Source organism: Lemur catta, chromosome 5 (assembly GCF_020740605.2).
Source record: "Lemur catta isolate mLemCat1 chromosome 5, mLemCat1.pri, whole genome shotgun sequence".
Taxonomy (NCBI): domain Eukaryota; kingdom Metazoa; phylum Chordata; class Mammalia; order Primates; family Lemuridae; genus Lemur; species Lemur catta.
The window spans coordinates 64945047-64964415 of NC_059132.1; the positions used below are offsets into that span (position 1 = coordinate 64945047).

Consider the following 19369-nt stretch of genomic DNA (forward strand, 5'->3'; position numbering starts at 1 on the left):
AAACTCTTAACCAAATATATAAAATGTCAGGCAGTTATACACACCATGAAGAAAAAGAAATTGCAGCGAGAGAATACATAATAAAGGGGAGGGTGCTACTATATAATAAAGGGTAACCAGGGAGGCCTTTCTGATAAGGAGGCATTTAAGCAGAGGCCTGAAGGAAATGAGTGAGTGAGCTGTGAGGCTATCAGGGAGAATAGAATTCCAGGGCAAGGAAAGAGCAAGTACAAATGGCTTGGCAGGAGTGTGATTGGCATATTCAAGGAACAACAAGAAGACTAGGGTGGCTGAAGGTCAGTGAGCAAGGGAAAACTTAATAGGGCATAAGGGCGTGAGTATGCATGTAGATCACATAGGGTCTTAGAAGTCATGATAATGATCAGAGAGGGAATTTATTGCATAGGGGGGAAAAAGACACCAAAGAGTGAAGTTAGTAAATCCAGGAAAAATTGTGGAGGTCAGCCAGACCTTCAGAAAAAGAGATTCTTAATAAGGGAACAAAACAAGTACTATTAATAAAAACTATAATTCAAGAAAAAAATGTCCTAATTAAAATCAAAAGCTTCCACCCTGTACAGTGGCTCACACCTGTAATCCTAGCACTTTGAGAGCCCAAGGCAAGAGGATCGCTTGAGGCCAGAAGTTGGAGACCAGCCTGAGCAAGATCGAGACCCTGTCTCTACTAAAAATAGAAAAATTAGCTGAAACTGATGGCATGAGCCTATAGTTCCAGCTACTTGGAAGGCTGAAGCAGTAGGATCACTGGAGCCCAGGAGTCTGAAGTTGCAGTGAGCTATGATAATGGCACTGCACTTTAGCCAGGGAGACAGAGCAAGACCTTGTCTCACAAAAAAAAAAAAAAAAAAAAGATCAAAAACTTCAAAAGTACATATTAAAAGGTCACATCATGTGCCTGAGAATATCAACCTTGAAAGACAAACATCTAATACATATTCTAGTAATTTTACTGGACTACTAAAGAAAAAGGGAAAAAATCATTTGGACATTTAGGCAAAGAGCACATGTGACTTTAAGAGAAACAAAATTAGATTATCATTAGACTGTTGATTGCAATCCTTTATGCCAGTAGATATTGACATAGTAGACTTAAGATACTCGAAGAAAAAAAATTGTGAGCCAAGCATTTCATATCCAATGAACTTATTTACAAATATAAAGGCACAAGGTGTTATCACCATGTAAAAACTCAGGAATATTTTTTTGCTTGAACCCTTTCTAGCAAATCTACTTAAAACCACATTTACACACACACATACACACAAAACCAAGAAGGGAAAACTTCCTTCCATAATTTCTGGGAGGCCCCAGGCACATGATTTCCTTTTTATTAATTTTTAATTTTAAGGCAGAGTCTTATTCTGTTGCCTAAGCTCACAGTAACCTCAAACTCCTGAGCTCAAGCCATCCTCCTGCCTCAGCCTCCGGTAGCTGGAACTACAGGCATTCACCACCATGCCAGGCTAATTTTTTTCTGTATAGTTTTAGTTGTCCAGCTAATTTCTTTTCTATTTTTAGTAGAGATGGGGGGTCTCGCTCTTGGTCAGGCTGGTCTCGAACTCCTGAGCTCAAACGATCCATCCGCCTCGGCCGCCCAGAGTGCTAGGATTACAGGTGTGAGCCACCATGCCTGGCCGTACTTGCTTCTTTTTTGAAAAAAAATTTTTTTAATTTTTTGAGGTCTGATTTTATTTATTAGTTACTCCAAAAAATTCTTATATTTAACTGTACTCAGATTTAGAAGTAGAAGCTCTCAGGGAGGATAGCCTGTGTCTCTTGGCAATCCATTCCTGGCATTTTTCTTTGGCCTCCTTCATTCTCTTGGCCAAAAATTTAGCATATTCTATGGCCTGTTCATTATTATTATTATTATTATTATTATTATTGGAACCCTATTTCCTCAGAGCAACATCTGGCATTTGTGTTGCAGGACATGTGGAACAAGAAGATGCTGATTCTTGGGTCCTTTGGTCCTAGGTTTCCCTTAAAGGGTTTTCTTACAACATATTGATGGACATCATCTTTTTCAGAGAGATTGAAATGTTTGTGGATCTGCTAGCTCTTTTGGGCCCCAGGTGTTGGGGAAGCATAGTATCAGTCAGTCCAGGAATATCCTTCTGTCCTTTTTTTTTTTTTTCCCACAACAACCAAGTTGAGAATGTTCAGATTGACATTCATAATGCAACCCCCAAAAGACTTGCACTTTCTTTTTCCAGTTCTCCTTGGTCTACAGAAGGAATGCCCCATACTCAGTAGCAGGCAGACACCACACCATGGATTAAGCCATCCTGCTTCACAGGAAAACCTTACTTGTCATTCCCACCACTGATTTGGAACCCATAACCCTTCCATTCTTCACCCAGAGCATCAGCAGCAATTTCTGTGGCCATGAGCCTCTCATGAAAAGTACGAAATTTGTGTTCATCATTCGCTTCAATAAGTTCTGGCAGCCCATGACTGGTAAGGAGATGGTCAGCTTCATGTTGAAGCAGCTGATCACCTCTGAGGTGCCATGAAAAAGAGCTTCTTTGACACTTTTGAAACCTGGTATGGCAGGCAGACTTTGAGATGGCCTTCAATAATCCCTACCTCCTGGTATTCACATTCTTGTGTAATCCTCTCTCTGAAGTTAGGCTGCATATGGTGACTTATTTTTAACCAATAGAATATGGCAACAGTGAAGGGATGTCATTTCAGTGATTAGGTTTCATAGACTGTGACTTCTGTTGCCTTCTTAGCTTGTAGTCTTTGATGAAGCAAGCTGCCATGTTGTAGAAGCCGATGTGGCAAACAACTTAGGGAAGCCTCTGGCCAACATCTAGCTAGGAACTCAGGTCCCCAGTTCAGCTCTTGAGAAACTACATTCTGCCACAATGCAAATGAGCTTGAACGTGAATCCTTTTCCAGTAGAACCTTCAGATGAGAACCCAGCCCTGGCTGGCGGATGCCTTGTGAGAGACCCTAATGTAGAGCATCCAGCTCAGCCATGCCTGGACCCCTTAGCCTTAGGAATGACCAGATAATAAGTGTGTGTTGGTTTAAAACATGAAGTTTGTTGTTATTTGTTACACATCAATAGATAAATTATAAATTTGCATTTCTAGATTTAACTGTGCAGTAGTCACCTGAGAGTCTTATTAAAAACACAAAATGCCCTGGCCTCATGCTAAAATATTCTGATTCCATATGTCTGAGATTGAATCTGGATTTTTAAGAACAACCCCATGAGATTTGAATGGAAGCCCTAGTCTAGAACATGCTTTACCTATATCCCTTTATCCCACATTTACTGTCACTGGGGAGATCACTTTCTCCCAAGATTGTTTTTGTTTGATCACTCTGGATCACTTACTGGTCAGAGCCAGCGGCAGTTGCCTCAAGTTTCCACAAGGCTCATCAAGAGCAGAACAAATGCTCTATGCTTCCCAGAGAACTCTCAAAGAATCCAAAATGCCCTTTCCTATTCTGCTTTATTTCTGCCTTTCCCTATAAAGAGCGTTTTTTGGGAAGTGAGCTGCTGAGAGGAATGAATCACCTTGATACCTCCTGCCTTCTGGGTTTCCAGGGGAGGTGTGGGCCCAAGTCTTCTTCCTTCTAGATGTTCCCTGGTTTCTCTGCACCATTTCTCCTCACTGCCACGCATCACTAGGTTGAGTCTGTACAGCCTTCTCTGCACACTGGCCCAATTTATGTTTTTGCATCATCTCTTGCCCCATTCTGACTCATTCTTCCCATGAAAACAGCATAATCTTTTAAAATCACCTGCCCACCTCACCCCTCACCTCCATCAGCATTCTCCCAAACTCTCTGCACTCAAGCTCCCTAGGCCTTCTTTCAGGTCTCTGAAAGTGCTCTGCTCTTTGATCTTCCTAGAACACTGGAGCCACATTTTTGTCCGATTAATTACTGCTAAGCCTTCAGTTTGTAGTTTAAAAATCAGTTCCTGGGAGAAGCCTTCTCTAATCCCCTGGAAGAAGTAATTTCCCTTTATAATCCACTCTCATGGAGATGGGGGAGGGGCGTGTAATTTGCTGTGTGCATAATTTTGTCTCATCTTAATTTTCTACCTCTATGTTCCCTTTATACTGATTTAAACCTACGTGACAATCATTGTGTTAAACCCAGCCTTTGAGGAAGAAATTTCTGTTGTAGGATTTAAGGAAGGAAAGCAGATGAGAGATTAAAAACTTGTCTAAAGTGACACAATCAAAACGACTAAATATGATGTTCTAAATGATCTTTTATTTTACAATAATAGGAGTAATAATGTTAACACCTAATTTTCATTGAACTGTTAGCATGTTCCAGACATGATTTTAAGAGTTTACTTGCATTATCTCATTTAATTCAAAAACTCAGATCATGAGATTATACTTGTTTATTTCTCTTAGCATCTTGTAACCTGAACTTTTTCACGAGAGCATTCATCACAAAGGCTGTTTAAGCAGTTATGGTGCAGTTCGTGGGTTAATGGCTGCTTCTCCCTTTAAAAGTGTAAACTCCCCAAGGACAGAAGTGATACCTTTCCACGGCTGTAAACCCTGGGCAAAGCAGAACGCCTTGCTCAAAATAAGTTCTCAAAACCTATTTTTGTGCGCTTTGTGCCACACATTCTTAAGGTCGCCAGGGAGACAGGGCATAAGCTTTGCAGACTAAAGACAAGTGACTAGGTCTCTATTAGGTATATACTACTTTTAGAAGTAGTCGTTTGGATTACATTACACAAGGATAGAAGTTAATGTTTTTCTGCCAGCTAGGGGTATAGTCGTGAGCTATATTTAAATGGAGTAAAATTAGAGTTGGTAATAAAGAAAAGGAATGTCAACAGAATTAAAGAAGACTTCAAAATTTTGTTCAGGCACCTTTCTTCATACTAGAACATATAGGAAATTCTTTGTATTCGGAAGCCCGGATAGCTCAGTCGGTAGAGCATCAGACTTTTAATCTGAGGGTCCAGGGTTCAAGTCCCTGTTTGGGCGTTCCATGATATGGCTTTTGGTGTAAAGTGAAAATCCATGCCATGGTGTGCAGGACAGATTGCAAATGCTGTAAAAAACGACAAAAAAGAGGGATATTTACAAAACCCCTTAGGGTTAAATATTTCGGCCCTCAAACAAAAAAGATAGGTGAATACCTGGTACCTCTATGGTGAGACAACCCCAGATTTTGTGAAGAAAATAACATTTAGGGAATGCCCTAGAAGAGCAACCTTCTGTTGTTACTTGCTTTTCGAGTGTAGAGTTTATTTACATAGGAGGGAATATGCTGATCAGTTACAAAAATGGCTATACTATGTTCACATTCTGGCTTGGAAAGTCTCTGACATTTGGCTATTGTGAGTCAGTCCTGCAAGCCTGAAAATCTCTGGATGAATTAAAAAATATTTTCTGATTCTGAAAAGGAGAGGAACAGATTCTGAATGGTGATAGCTGCAACAAGTATTAAAACATTTTCTGAGGAGCTACCTAAACAGCCTGGCGATCCAGCTGTTAGGCCTCCCCCAAATCCTTAACTGCATCTCTTTAACTGTGACAGATGCATGTTCTGGAACCAGCCGCTGAGGATCCATCCAGCAGGCACTAAGATGTCCCTGTGCCTCCTTAAGTCTGCACCAGAAGGAACTGTTGAGAGAGCTGTCCTGAAATACAGACCCCGGGGTCCAGACATTTTGGAGGAGCTTCCCAAGGAGCGTCCTCTCTTTTCCCAGCACAGGCTGGGCCAGAGAGGTGTAGTGTGCACTGTGAATCATGGTATGTGTGACTCCCGAAGGGATTATTGCACATAATCCAAATTTGAGATGTTGATTGCCTAGAGTAAGATAGTGACAGGAAGTATGAAAGGAAAACAATAACATTTAATATGGTAATTAATTCATTGATTTGTTTGAGAAATACTTATTGTTTATCAGATACTATGCTAGGCACTGGAAATATAAGAGTGGATAAAACAGATTCAGTGACGACTCTAATGACATTTACAATCTAAGAGACTGGATGGGGAATAGAAAATAAAGGTATTTAAAAAATGAAAGGACAAGGAAACTACATAGTGATAAATTCTATGAAGAAAATAAACTAGGTTGAGGTGATGTGATGGGAGACTGGTGAGTGACAGAAGGGATGGTTTATTAGTTTCCTAGGTCTGCCTTAACAAATTATCACAAACTGGATGGCTTAAAACAATGGAAATTTATTTTCTCACAGTTCTGGAGGATGAGTCCAAAATCAAGGTATTGGGAGGGCTGTGCTCCCTTTGAAGGCTCTAGGAAACAATCCTTCCTTGGCCCTTCCTAGCTTCTGGTGGTGACTAGCAATTCTTGTATTCCTTGTCTCATGGCAGCATAATTTCAGTCTCTGTCTCTGTCTTTACATGACCTTCCTCCTGCTGTGTGTCTTCTCTCTGTCTTCACATGGCCTTCTGTGGAGACAGAGTGACACCCTGGTCCAGTATGATCTCACTTTAATTTAAGTAACTACATTTGCAAAGACCCTATTTCCAAATAGGCTTACATTCTGAGGTTCCAGAAGCACTGGAATTTTTGCTGAACATTGTTCAATGCAATATAGATGGGAAAGCCAGTCAGGACCAGATTATATAAGGAGGTCATGGCAAGGAGATTTCGTGTATATGTAAAGAAGAAACAACAAGACTTACTGGGAACATTGAATATAGGAGTTTTTTTCTATTTGTCTATTCATTTTTTCAATAAATTAAGTTGCACCAGTAGAATACTGTCCCAAGAAGGAATTGAAATCAGAGGAACTTGGATGAAGCAGCTTGCCCATGGAGATAGATGGTGGTAACATGTTAATACACGTAAAAGAGAATTGAAGGAAGAGATCTGCCAGAACTTCAAAACCAGTAAGGAGGTAGAAAGCTGAGACTTAGTCTCTTTTACAACGTCCATGCAGTTCAGGACTGGTAGACGTAGACTCAGGCAGAACAACTGTGGTAACTCGTTGGGGAAGGAAGTGGGGACAAAACCAAACTGCCCCCTCTGAGGTTCGAACTCAGGACCTTCAGATTATGAGACTGACGCGCTGCCTACTGCGCTAAGGAGGCAGATAGCAAAGTACCCTCATTATATATTTTTAGAACTAAATTTCACATTAAACAACTATCCACGTTACTTCATTTTGAATTTCTAAAATGAAGTGTTCTTATGGAACATCTCAAAAGCTCAACAGCTTCCAAAAATCTGAATTAGATGAAGAAAGTCGCTACTGACCCTGCTGCTTTTGCCCCCCACTCTGAACTGATAACCCCTACTTTTTACATAAACGTCCCATCAATTTTGTCTCGATGGAACGGGAAACCAGCCAGCTTCCTCCCTCACTATTCCTCTCTCCCTCTATACCGAGTCTTTTCCATCGGGTAAGTCTTCAAGCGTTTACTATCTTAAACAACAAAACAATTTCCTTTGACTAGGCGCTTCAGTCTCCGGCTATCGCTCTTACATTTTGCTCCTGCACAGACTTCTTGTAAGGCCGTCTGTCCCTGTTTTTGAAAACAACTCCCAAGTCCCATTGGCTTTTCAACCCACTGCGCTCTTCCCGGATCACCCCTCCGTCTCTAGGAAGTCCAAAGAGGGTGCCAGGACATATGGGACTCAACGGTTTAAAGAATGAGGTGTTCTTGGTGCAAACTCTTGAGAATCTGCTAGCATGTGAGAGCGGTGGTCACAGGAAAAGGAAGAGGTGAAAAGCTTGGTTTACCCACTGTTCTGGTTCGCCAGAAGATTGTCCTGGTTTTAGCAGTTAAAGACCCATTTCCCGAGAAAGCCCTTCCTGAGATGTGAAAAGTCCGGTATTTGGTTTTCAGCGATGGAGGCGGAGGGTTGGAAGAAAGGAAAAAAAAAGGGGGGAGGGGAACAGTCCCATCCCCACCCCACCCCGCCCGGAAGCTGAATGAAACACTGATTTTACTGGCTGTCAATGGACTGGACAGGGCTTAGAATTATCCTACTTCTGCGGTGGTCGTGGCTGTTTTTCCCCTGGCCGCTGATGATGACAACCACAATATTCGGTTCACCATTATGGGCCATCTAGTGTTGCTTCCCTCTGAGTGATGCTACTTAAACGCTTGATGTTAAGTGTTTGCAGTCGCGAGCGTTAGCAGTCGGTCTTTGTAGGTTGTTGTGTTGAAATAGTGCTAGGTTGTATTGAGATAGCGCTAGTTTAATTTTTAATATTGTGAATATTATGACCATATTTTCTAAGAGTTCAGATAATGAAAATGAGAAAGATTATCATGCAAACGCCAGCATGACCCAGACATCACTGAAAAAAAATCTAAATGTGTTGTTTTAATGACAGGGCACATACAACTGGATTTGGAGGATAATCAAAACAGAGCATACTGCGTAATATTCAAGAGAGAATTTGGATGTGAAAGTTTTTAGGGAGACTGAGTCTTAAAAGTCTGGGATGAGACAGGCAAGAACTTTGGAATCAATCAAACGTTTTTTTCGTCTCCCAAAAATGACACCAATGCTCAGTCAAATATAGCACTGGGTATACCGTTACTAGAAAAGACACGCATTATTTTATGGTTCCCTTGATTATTCTATTTCCTGATTCAGAATTTTCATCCTGTGGGCAAACAAAAGAGGAAATCAAAATTGTATCAATGTCTCATGTATCAAAATCACTGCTCCTTGCAGTGCAGACCTGATTTTGTCAGATGACCATGCTCTCTACAATACATCAAGTGATGTGTTGAATCACTGATAACACACACACACACACACACACACACACACACACACACACACACAAATCCCCTAGCTCTTACATACTTTAATTTGAAACATGGCATTGAAGATCATCTTCTTGATTTGTATGAGGATTTAATAAAACCATCAGAAACATAAAGCAAACCATTGTTATCTTGGTCAAACACAAGTTCGACCTTTTTCATCTATTTGCATATCAGACACACAGTGCAAATGTAAATTTTGGCAAATTCCATTCACACTATAAACTTCTTACCAAAGAAAGTGAAAAGATCTTACATGCTAATGTCCTGCACACCTGAAAAAGGTGTACACAAAACACTGAAAAAGGATTGTGATTTGCTTACTTGTGATATTGAGGCTTTCGTGATTTATTGAGATTTATGGTAACTTTACAGTTTCCTCAAAATGTGCAGAAGCACTTAATGAGATTTTTTACTTTATAGAAATAAAAGGAGATAGCTTCCTTAGATGTATGCCTAAAAGATGACAATCAAAATTGCTGGCCATAGAAGAGATGTTGAAATGTTGGCTTGTTGTAAAATCATATTTTCAAACTGTGGAACAAAGAGAAATGCCTCCTCTATTTTTTTTTTTTTTCTTTTTTAGACAAGAGTCTCGCTTTGTTGCCTGGGCTAGAGTGCCATGGCATCAGCCTAGCTCACAGCAACTTCGAACTCCTGGTCTCAAGGTATCCTCCTGCCTCAGCCTCCTGAGTAGGTGGAACACCCAGCTAATTTTTTCTATTTTTAGTAGAGTTGGGGGGGCGGGTCTTGCTCTTGCTCAGAGCTGGTCTTGAACTCCTGACCTCAAGCTATTCTCCCACTTGGGCCTCTCAGAGCACTAGGATTACAGGTGTGAGCCACCACACCTGGCCTTTACCTCTGTAATTTGAAAATACTTTGAGGGTAAGAATGGAGAAAAGGACTACAGTAAAACAGAAATTTATACTTTCATTTGTTTGAAATTGTCAGAAAACAAAATTTCAACAAATCTAGCTTAAAGATCTAATAGGCTATTATTAGCAATTCATGAATCAGGCAACATCTCACCTATAAAACAGAAAGTAGAAAGATGCTCTGATGAGCCCAGCAGACAAATGGTATTTATGGGTAAAAAAGGCTGAAGAAACATAAACAAGGAACAAGAAGCAGATCGGTCATTTCAAAGTTACTTTCCTTACAGGGTTAAAGCAGAGGGTACTTTCTTATTAGGCTGGCCCTTTCTATTGGTTGCAGTGAATCGCTTGGTTTTCTGGAAAACTGGACTGTTTTAAAGTTCAGTTTTGTAAACCAAAACAAAATCTTAAGCCTTCCAGCTGACAGAATGGACCCCCTCTTGGCCAAAGGGATCCAGAAAAACCCTAAAGCTGAGTTGCTGACCAAGAGAAGGGAGGTCAGATATGCCTCCTCGTGCCCCACTTCCTTTTTGGAGATATTCTTCCTAACAGTAAGATTCTAAATCATGAATAGGCCTAAGGCTATACAAGACAGGTTTAAACCACATCTGCAGGCCATCAATTTACTTAACAGATCACTTGAGTTTCAGTAAATGTTCAGCAGTTTGTCTCTCATTAACAGACATCTTATCTTAAGTTAAAATATTCCAAGCCTTTAGACAAAGCTTCATTTCTTTAACCAATTAGAAATCAAACAATCTTTAGAATCACCTATAATTTGTAACCCCCCAGGGCCCCCTCCCACCTTGCGATGTCCCGCCTTTTGAGGCCAAACCAATATAAACCCTCCATGTATTGACTTATGATTTCACGTGTAATTCCTGTCTCCATGAATGTGTAAAACCAAACTGTAACCCAGGACCACAGGTACATTTTCTCAGGACCTCTTGAGGCCATGTACTTCAGGCCAATCACACATATTCGGCTCAGAATAAACCTCTTTAAACTATTTTACAGAGTTTAGATTTTTTTCTGTTAACAGTTTGATTACTTGGCATCTGGTGCACTTGACTCCCTTCTGGTTTGGTCTGATCTGTTGGGGCCTAGTGCAGGAGCTCTGTCCAAAACTATGGACTCCCATAAGTCATAACAATGTTATGTTATATAGATTGTGACACAAAACTCATAAACTGAAAACAAAATTCTGTTTTTTTGAAATAAGACTGCTTCAGAATGTCAAAAAAAAAAAAGTACCAGAAAAGGCAGCCATATTAAATAGGATTTTATCAATTTCTTTACCAAAAGTATAACTTACTTGAAATGTTTTATTTCACAAGTTCAAATTACTGATACATTTTAAAACCATTTTCCCTGAGAAAGAGAGATTTAACTTATGATGACATTCAATATTCAATGTGCTTTGGAGTATTTAAAAATTATGGACATCTTAGACATGTGTGTGATATGATGAATTTATAGATGCAATGGACCTGATTAACAAACAGCTGGTCCACGAAAACAAGCCTGTAGGTACAAAGTGAATGGACATTGTGAGGAAGCTAGACTCTAATTCCTACAAGCCTAAAAACCTGCTGTTGCTAGTAAGTAAATTTCCAAGTACTCAATGCTCAAATGCTTTTGTTGAGAGGCTATTTAGTGTGATTTTATCACGTTGGAATAATACCAGGAATCTAAGTAATACTGGCTTGATAAGAACAGAACTGCAAGTCAAAGTGAATTTTATCTTTGAGTTTATTCAGATTTAGCACTATCTTAGAGAAACTAAAGATGTCCTAAATGTTGTAGCTGGGTCCCAGAAACAATATCGGAAAAGGAAGCAGAAAGGATAAAGATATCCTACTGACCTACAGCACAGAGAGAAACATGCCATTGTTGTTTTGCATTAAATTTAGGTAATAATGGGTAATTTTTTATTAAATATAGGACAAAAGAGCTGATGGTTTTGCAAGCTAGTAATGCTGATAATCATGAAATCTAAGCTGTATTAATACAAATAGGGAAGTAAAGATGTGAGAGGAAGGGGATCCTATTCTCAAGGAAGGTGATCATATTTCTTTCCACAAGAAGACTGTCCTAGATTTTATCTTAAAATATGTTTTTGTTACTATCTCCTTACCCTTTTCTTCTCCTCCTTTTTCGCCTCATCCTCTTCCCTCCTTCCTCCTCAATTTGTGAGATCTCTAAATTCTCAGTCAGTTCTCTTTGAGCATGTTAAGAAGATAATTCCCACCAAAGCACCCCCATCAGCTCTGTAGCCTTCCTTTCATTCTGTTCCAAATCCAGTCTTGCTGACCCAGGGAATCTCAAAACATTTTAGCATGCAATAGCATTTCTTCATCTGCATGAAAAACTGTGTCAAGGCACCAGACTCAAAGTTTGTTTTCTTACTTTTTTCAAATCTCTCTTCTCCAGATATATATGGTACGGAGAAGGGTCTCAGTAAATGCTGGCTGGCAGAAGGAGGGATTGAACAATTCTCTGCATATAGTTACTACTTACACGAGATGGAAATACACTGAACATAAAATTGTGCAAATGTCATGGTTTCTACCATTGAAAAATTATTTATGAATAAGGACAAGAACTAAAAAGGAAGAAAGAAAATATCCATAGCCACTGTGGGGCTGCAACTGTGGTTATCCTTTGTCTTCTCTTTTTACTCTAATGTTCTAACATCCTAATGATGTAACGAAAATATGTAGAACCATCAGGTTCCAAAGTGTCAACAACCTTGTCGTTTGCTGCATGGGCTGCTGATCAGCAACATTGACCGAACCTGGGAGTTTCTTAGAAATGCAGACTATTGGGACTCCACCCTAGACCTGCTGCGTTAGAATCTGCATGTCAGCGAGATCCCCAGTGATTTTCTGTACATACTGAAGTCTGAGAAGCACACTCAACACAGTCCTTCACCCTTTCCATTATTAAATTTACAGCTATTTGTTTAACTACCCATTTTGCGAAGATCCCGAGCACAACATAATAAGAGTTGTTCAATCACATCTCGGCCAGTGCTTTCCGCGTCTCTTTGGATCTGTTCTATCAGCCACTCTGACATCTGGAGTAGCAGTGGGCTGGGCACTAAGGGAACTGCCGCGCGGAGCCCGCCTCCCCGCACACACGCCGGCGGCCGCAGCCTCCAGGCCCTGGCTGCCACCGCGTCGGGCGCCGGGCGCTGTGGCGCGCGCCTGTAATCCCAGCTCCCCGGGAGGCTGAGGTCGGCGGATCGCGGGTGCTCGGGGGTTCGGGGCTACGGCGCTGTGTGGAGCGGGCGTCCGCACCGAGCCGGGCACCAACATGGGATTCCTGGGGGAGCCCGGGGGTACCAGGTTGTCTAAGGAGGGGGGGACCCGGCCCAGGCCGGACACGGAGCAGGTCAAACTCCCCGTGTTGGGCTGCGGTGGGACCGCGCCTGCGAGCAATGCCTGCAGTTCCGCTCGGGACATCTGACGAGACCCGATCTCTTTTTCCGTTACTTTCTTTTTCAGGATTTTCTTCTTTCAAATCCCCAGCGTTGTTTTTGCCTTACAAAAAACCACGTGACTTCACTGGTAGGGTTTGTAGATCCTATTTTTTTGTTCAAATTGCATTGCATGACAACTTTATAATCTAAGAGAGAGATTTGCAGCAGATCTGAATTTCCAGCTTTTGGGGGGACTTCTCACACCAAAAACCTGTATACAAATATTCTTATTGGATTGGACAAAAGACCTAAAGAGTCATTTCACCAAAGAAGATATACAGATAGCATATAAGCACATGAAGGTGTTTTCAATATCCTCAGCACTAGAGAAATACAAATTAAAACCACAGTGAGATATCACTATACACCTATCAGAATGGCTAAAATAAAAACAGTAGCAACACCAAATGCTGATAAGGCTGTATACACTGTTGGTGGGAACGTGAAATGATTTAGCTACTCTGGCAAACAGTCGGCAATTTCTTAAAAAATTAAATGTGCAAGCACCATACCACCTAGCAGTTGTACTCCTGGGAGTTTATCTTGGAGAAAAGAAGATTTATGTTCACACAAAAACCTGTACACAGTGGAAACAACCCAAGTGCCCATCAGTACATGAGCGGATTAATAAAACGTGGTAGATGTATAACATGGAGTTTTACTCAGCCACAAAAAACAATGGTGATCTAGCATCTCTTGTATTATCCTGGTTAGAGCTGGAGCCCATTCTACTAAGTGAAGTATCACAAGAATGGAAAGACAAGCACCACATGTACTCACCATCAAATTGGTATTAACTGATCAACACTTATGTGCACATATAGTAATAATATTCATCGGGTGCCAGGCAGATGGAAGGGGGGAGGAGGGGATGGGCATATACACACACGTAATGGATGCGGTGCGCACCGTTTGGGGGATGGACACACTTGAAGCTCTGACTCGGGTGGGGTAAGGGCCATACACGTAACCTAAACATTTGTACCCCTGTAATATGCTGAAATTAAAAAAAATTAAAAATAAGATTTTGGGGATTTGATATAAAAAATAGAATTTAAAACATCTCAATAATTTTCATATTGATTACATGCTGAAATGACAATACTTTGAGCATATTGGGTTCCAGATAATGTATTTTTAAAAATTAAAAAAAAGTGTACACAAATGTTTACAAGAGCTTTATTCATAATAGTAACAAACTGGAACAAACTCAAATGTCTTTAAGTGGGTAAATGTTCAAACATATTGGTAAATGCATACTACAGAATACTACTGAGCAGTAAAAAGGAAAGAACTATTCATGCACTCAACAACCTAGATGAACCTCTGGAGTGCAAAAAGCCAGTAAATTCAAAAAGCCAATCCCAACAGGTTCCATAATGCATGATTCCATTTATATAATATTTTTGAAATGACAAAATTATGGAAGTGAAAAACAGATTAGCAGTTGCCAGAGGTTGAGGCAAGGACAAGAGGTAAGTGGATGTGACTATAAAAGGGCACCATGAGAGATCCTTGTGGTGATGGAAATGTTTTGTATCTTGACTTTATCAATATCAATATCCTGATTGGGATATTATATAATAGTTTTTCAAGATGTCACCAGTGGAGCAACTAGGTAATGGAGATATAGGATCTTTCTGTGTTGTTTCTTATAACTGTATGTGAATCTATAATTACCTAAAAATTAAAAATTTAATTAAAAAAAGACAGAGGTCAGGACCCTGAGAAGTAGCCATTTCTAAAGATCCATTAAAGCATGGGGGGTGGGGGTGGGGTGAAGGCTGAGATGGAGCAGCCAGAGAGTACAGAGCAAAAAGGGGGAGAGTGGAGATCCAAGGTCCAAAGGAAGACTGATTCATGAAGGAAGGGTTGTCAAGGGGGTTGCATACTGTGCAAAATTAAATGTAGGACCAAAAAAGAGCCAAGACATTTGAAAATTGGGAAGTTGATGATAATAGTCCCTGAGATTGGAAGACAGATATGAGGTGATGGATGAGCAACTGATGAGGCAAGGAGGTGGATAAAAACACTGTTCTTCCACAAGTTTGGTGCTAGGTGGAAAGAAAGAATCTGGGGATAGTGCATGAGGGCAAAATAGGAGGAAATGTGTTCCATTTTTGCTGTCTGAAAATGGAGATTTAGGCATTCTGTAGTTTGAAGAACAGTCGGTAAGGAAGAGAGAGATCAAAAGGCACATGGACAGAATGGAATGGAGAGAGGGGTCAAAAGCTCAGATGAAATATTAAGTAACCTTGAAAATGAGAAAAAAACTTTCCCCAATCAGGATATTGGGAAGGAAGAGATTGGGATATGCAAAGAACTAACAAATTAGGAGATGGGGGAAAGGAGGCTGAGGGAATACCCTGACTCTCTCTCCTTCAAGGCTCAGCATCCTCCCACCCCCGCAGCCAGGAGCCACCTCTTCACTTAAACTCAACTCAGGTGACTCCCTGTTCCAGGAACCTTTTCTTCAGCTTTCTTGTCATGCCTCTATCGATCCCTTCAGAGTTGCATAAGAGTCCACTTAATGAATATTTTTTGAGAGAACGTAGAGCCAAAAAACGTAATTGGTATAACTCATATTAAACTTCTCTCTTCCACATCTATTTGGACAACCAGTAGTACCCTTTGTATTAGGAGTCAGCAGAGAATAAGACTAGGGGGAAAAGAAGGCTCATAAAATACAAAGAGTAGAAGAGGGCCTTTAGGATTTGACTTTGGCTTATGGCTGTTGGGATAACTCCGTGGGAGTGAAGAAGGGGTAGGTTTGGAAGAACAGAACATAGAATAAGTGGAACAGAGCTCACATCAAGAAAGAAGGTACTAAATACTACAAAGAGAGACAAATGATTTTCCTTCAGCACATTTGCCTTTTGTCTGTCTTCTAGGGAGATGTTGAAACCCGCACCTAGGGTTCTCCTACTGGAACAGTCGTTCTATCTCACAGTTCTCTTGTATCTTCCTTCATGAATTTGAGAAAAATTTGTCCCTTTATTTCGTTTTAAGGAAAATTTCCATATTTGTACAGGTAACATTCAATATTAAAAAAAAAACAACAACTTTCTGCCGAAACCCGGGATCGAACCAGGGACCTTTAGATCTTCAGTCTAACGCTCTCCCAACTGAGCTATTTCGGCTCCGCCCACGTCGCTTCAAAACAAAGTGTAATGACTTTATCACTTCCATCTTTTTTATCCCCTAAATATTATTTATTTAAAAAAACATCATAACAAATATTGTGCGTGAACCAAAAACAAATATAAACATTATTTCTGTCTTCAAACGGTTCAGCATTTTAGGAAGAGAAAGGCAAGAAGACTACACATTAATGCTACAATTTATTACCGGTTGAATGGAAATACCAAAGCGGAGGACACCCCGCCATCCTTTTGAATTACTCCTTTTGCTATGCCACACCTCCTTGTAGCTCAGATTTTATTGGTTGGTGCGGAACAGGAGGTGGGTGCATGAATTTGCACTGGCTCATGGAGGAAGTGGGAATAGGAAACCATTCACAGGTGGAGTTGTAGATTCATAGGTTTATTGAAGGAGGTTGTTTTCGCCTTCCCTGGTGGTCTAGTGGTTAGGATTCGGCGCTCTCACCGCCGCGGCCCGGGTTCGATTCCCGGTCAGGGAATGCAACTTCTTTTCCCCCCACCCTAAGGCAAGGAGGAAATCTCTAATGAGTAAACGTTACATTGAATATAAGTGCAATTTCATTTTTCATACCAGTTGTTTCCTGCCTAGAAATCCTGCGCCTGTCTTGGTATGCCAAATGAAAAATTATTTTCAAGGATTATTAAAAAGTTATTAATGAATACTTAATCTGGTGTAGACCCAGTGCCCGGCACTTTACGATTTCTAACTCATTCAATTGGGTGATTCAGTGAGAGGGAAATTTCGGAGGCAAATGATTAGCTTTAAAAGTTGGTTGTTGAGATTAGCATAAAACGTTGGAAAGACAATTATGAAGATGAGAGGGAAGAAATGGAGAAATGGTTCCCAGGATATTTGATTTAAGAACTCGCTGTGCGGAGCTTCCGAAGCTTCGAGAGCCGCCGGGGGTTAAACACGCGCTCCGGCTCCCTCGGATTCCTCGATTCCACCCCGCAGCGGCTGGCGCTGGGGTACAGCCCCAGCCACCGCACAGTAACCGGTGAATCCTGGGCCACAGCGGTCTCCGAGCTGCTCGATTCCCCTGGAGCCTCAGCCTGTCCTCGCCTGTGAACGTACAAATTACCTGTTTTTTCCTAAGAAAGCGAATAGGAGAAGGTCATAAGCATCAAAGGGAACTGCTGTCACAAAACTGAGAAACAGGCAAACGATGTGTTCAGCATCTTTGAATGCACACCTGAGAAATTTACTGATAGCTACCTGAGAAAAGGCAGACTTTATTATTCTGGGCAAGATTCGGTGTCTCTGTGCTACTTGGCTCCCGTCTGATAGTATTGAGGCATGAATCTTTATTACTTGGTGTCAATCTAAAAATAATCAAAAGGCTCGGGATCCAGCTAAATGAGTTTATTCCAACGCAAAATGTGAGGGCTGTCCTAGCAAACACGGACACCAAAGAAAGGTGACCAATGTTCTCTGTGAGGAGGATCGTTTACATAGGAAAACACCGAGGTGCTGACACAATTCTATATTCCATACAAGGCTAACACATAGATACAAGATTTAATTGGCTCGTATTGATTACACTTTAAGGGGGTTGTTTAACGTTCTATTGTGAAGAGGTAACAATCACAAGGGTCTTTATCTCCAGAGTCATTTAGCCTAGGTTTGAATGAAGACTAGGGAGTCTGGTTAAGGTATTACATCTCAACACAAAGGTCAGGCACCAGAGAAGAAAAACAGCCGTGTTTCACGACTCTGCTTCCAGGGATTAATTTTTCCTCTTGGCATAACAAATTTGGAAGGTCCTGAAATTTTCTATTCTTGTCTCATTGCTCTAAATAGCAGCCAGAGATGTATTGCTTATTATTTCTTTCTTATTTCTTATAAAATTTCAATGCACATGTAACTTCTCCACAAACTTCCAAACAAAGGTCATGATGTCCCTGATCTTGTTTTATCAATAGATGGGGGACATGATGTTTTATGAACACGTTAAATGAAGCAGTACTCTTTTTCTCATTAACTGCACATTCCCTTCTCCCCTCCTCCGACTCCCACACATAGATTGACAACTTTCAAAACTTCCGTGAATTGGGACACTCCTTTGTCAACTTATCAGTTCTCTCCTTGAGTTAATAAACTTTGACACATTACATAAGATCAATTTGACTACAAAATTTTGTTTTGACATAACATAAAAGTAGTATAGTTTGTCAAATTCCTATATGTACTAAAGCTATTCTGTGCCTTTCTGTCTGAGGACTAAACTCTGATCTTTTTCTTTTGCCCAAATTCCTTTCTAAGAGGGCCTGATGAGTCATGCCTACAAATGATAAAATCTCACTAACTAGGTTTTGTTAACTCAGTATAATGTGGTTTACTTCCCAACCTGATTCTGGCATAGTATCAGATGAAAGATAGAAGACCATTATCTTAACCCCTTTCCTCTGACTCCTGGTCTTTTAAGCAAAGCCTGACTCTTTCAGCCAATTGTCAACTAAAGAATCCCTGAACCCACCTATGACTTGTAAGCCCCCACTTTGAGATGTCCCACCTTTTTGGGCAAAACCAATCTATGCCTTCCATGTATTGATTTATGACTGTACCTGTAATTCCTGTCTCCTGGGAAATGTATAAAACCAAACTGTAACCCAACCACAGCTAGTCCATTTGCTCAAGGCTTCTTGGACGTGGCTCCAGGTCATGGTCCTCACATCTGGCTCAGAATAAACCTCTTTAAAATATTTTACAGAGTTTGGCTTCTTGTTGACAAGTCTAATGTTTCATAGGAGTTCAACTCTCTAGGCCTGGTGGCAATCACTTCCTAAACACCGTCCTTTTCTCATGATATTCTACTTTGTCTCCTCTATGTGTAGCAAGAATCCTTTGGCTCATCAGTTTTTATGTCTTTGTTTTTAGGGAACAGTTTTGTTGGGACCCCAGAATACGCTCGTGGAAAGAACTATCTTGATTAATGCCTGTATTTCATTTTGCTTTTTTTTTTCCCTTTTCTAGATAAAGCTAATTGGATTAGAGACAAAGAACTCTTTGAAAGCTACATGATTTTCTTGCCCTCTCCTATTCTGAGCTATTACTCACTGTCTATGGAGGA

The 19369-nt window shown here is 40.7% G+C and overlaps 4 non-coding genes and 1 pseudogene across 4 annotated transcripts; 2 read left to right on the forward strand and 3 right to left on the reverse strand.

Annotated features, from left to right (window-relative positions):
* Window positions 1–1742: 1742 nt before the first annotated feature.
* On the reverse strand, window positions 1743–2503 carry LOC123638801 (annotated as a pseudogene).
* A 2424-nt stretch (window positions 2504–4927) lies between these two features.
* Window positions 4928–5000, forward strand: TRNAK-UUU. The gene has a single exon. It is a non-coding gene; the product is annotated as a tRNA-Lys (tRNA).
* Window positions 5001–7010: 2010 nt separating this feature from the next.
* TRNAM-CAU lies at window positions 7011–7083 on the reverse strand. Its single transcript has one exon. It is a non-coding gene; the product is annotated as a tRNA-Met (tRNA).
* Window positions 7084–16204: 9121 nt separating this feature from the next.
* On the reverse strand, window positions 16205–16277 carry TRNAF-GAA. The gene has a single exon. It is a non-coding gene; the product is annotated as a tRNA-Phe (tRNA).
* Window positions 16278–16705: 428 nt separating this feature from the next.
* TRNAE-CUC lies at window positions 16706–16777 on the forward strand. Its single transcript has one exon. It is a non-coding gene; the product is annotated as a tRNA-Glu (tRNA).
* Window positions 16778–19369: the final 2592 nt, after the last annotated feature.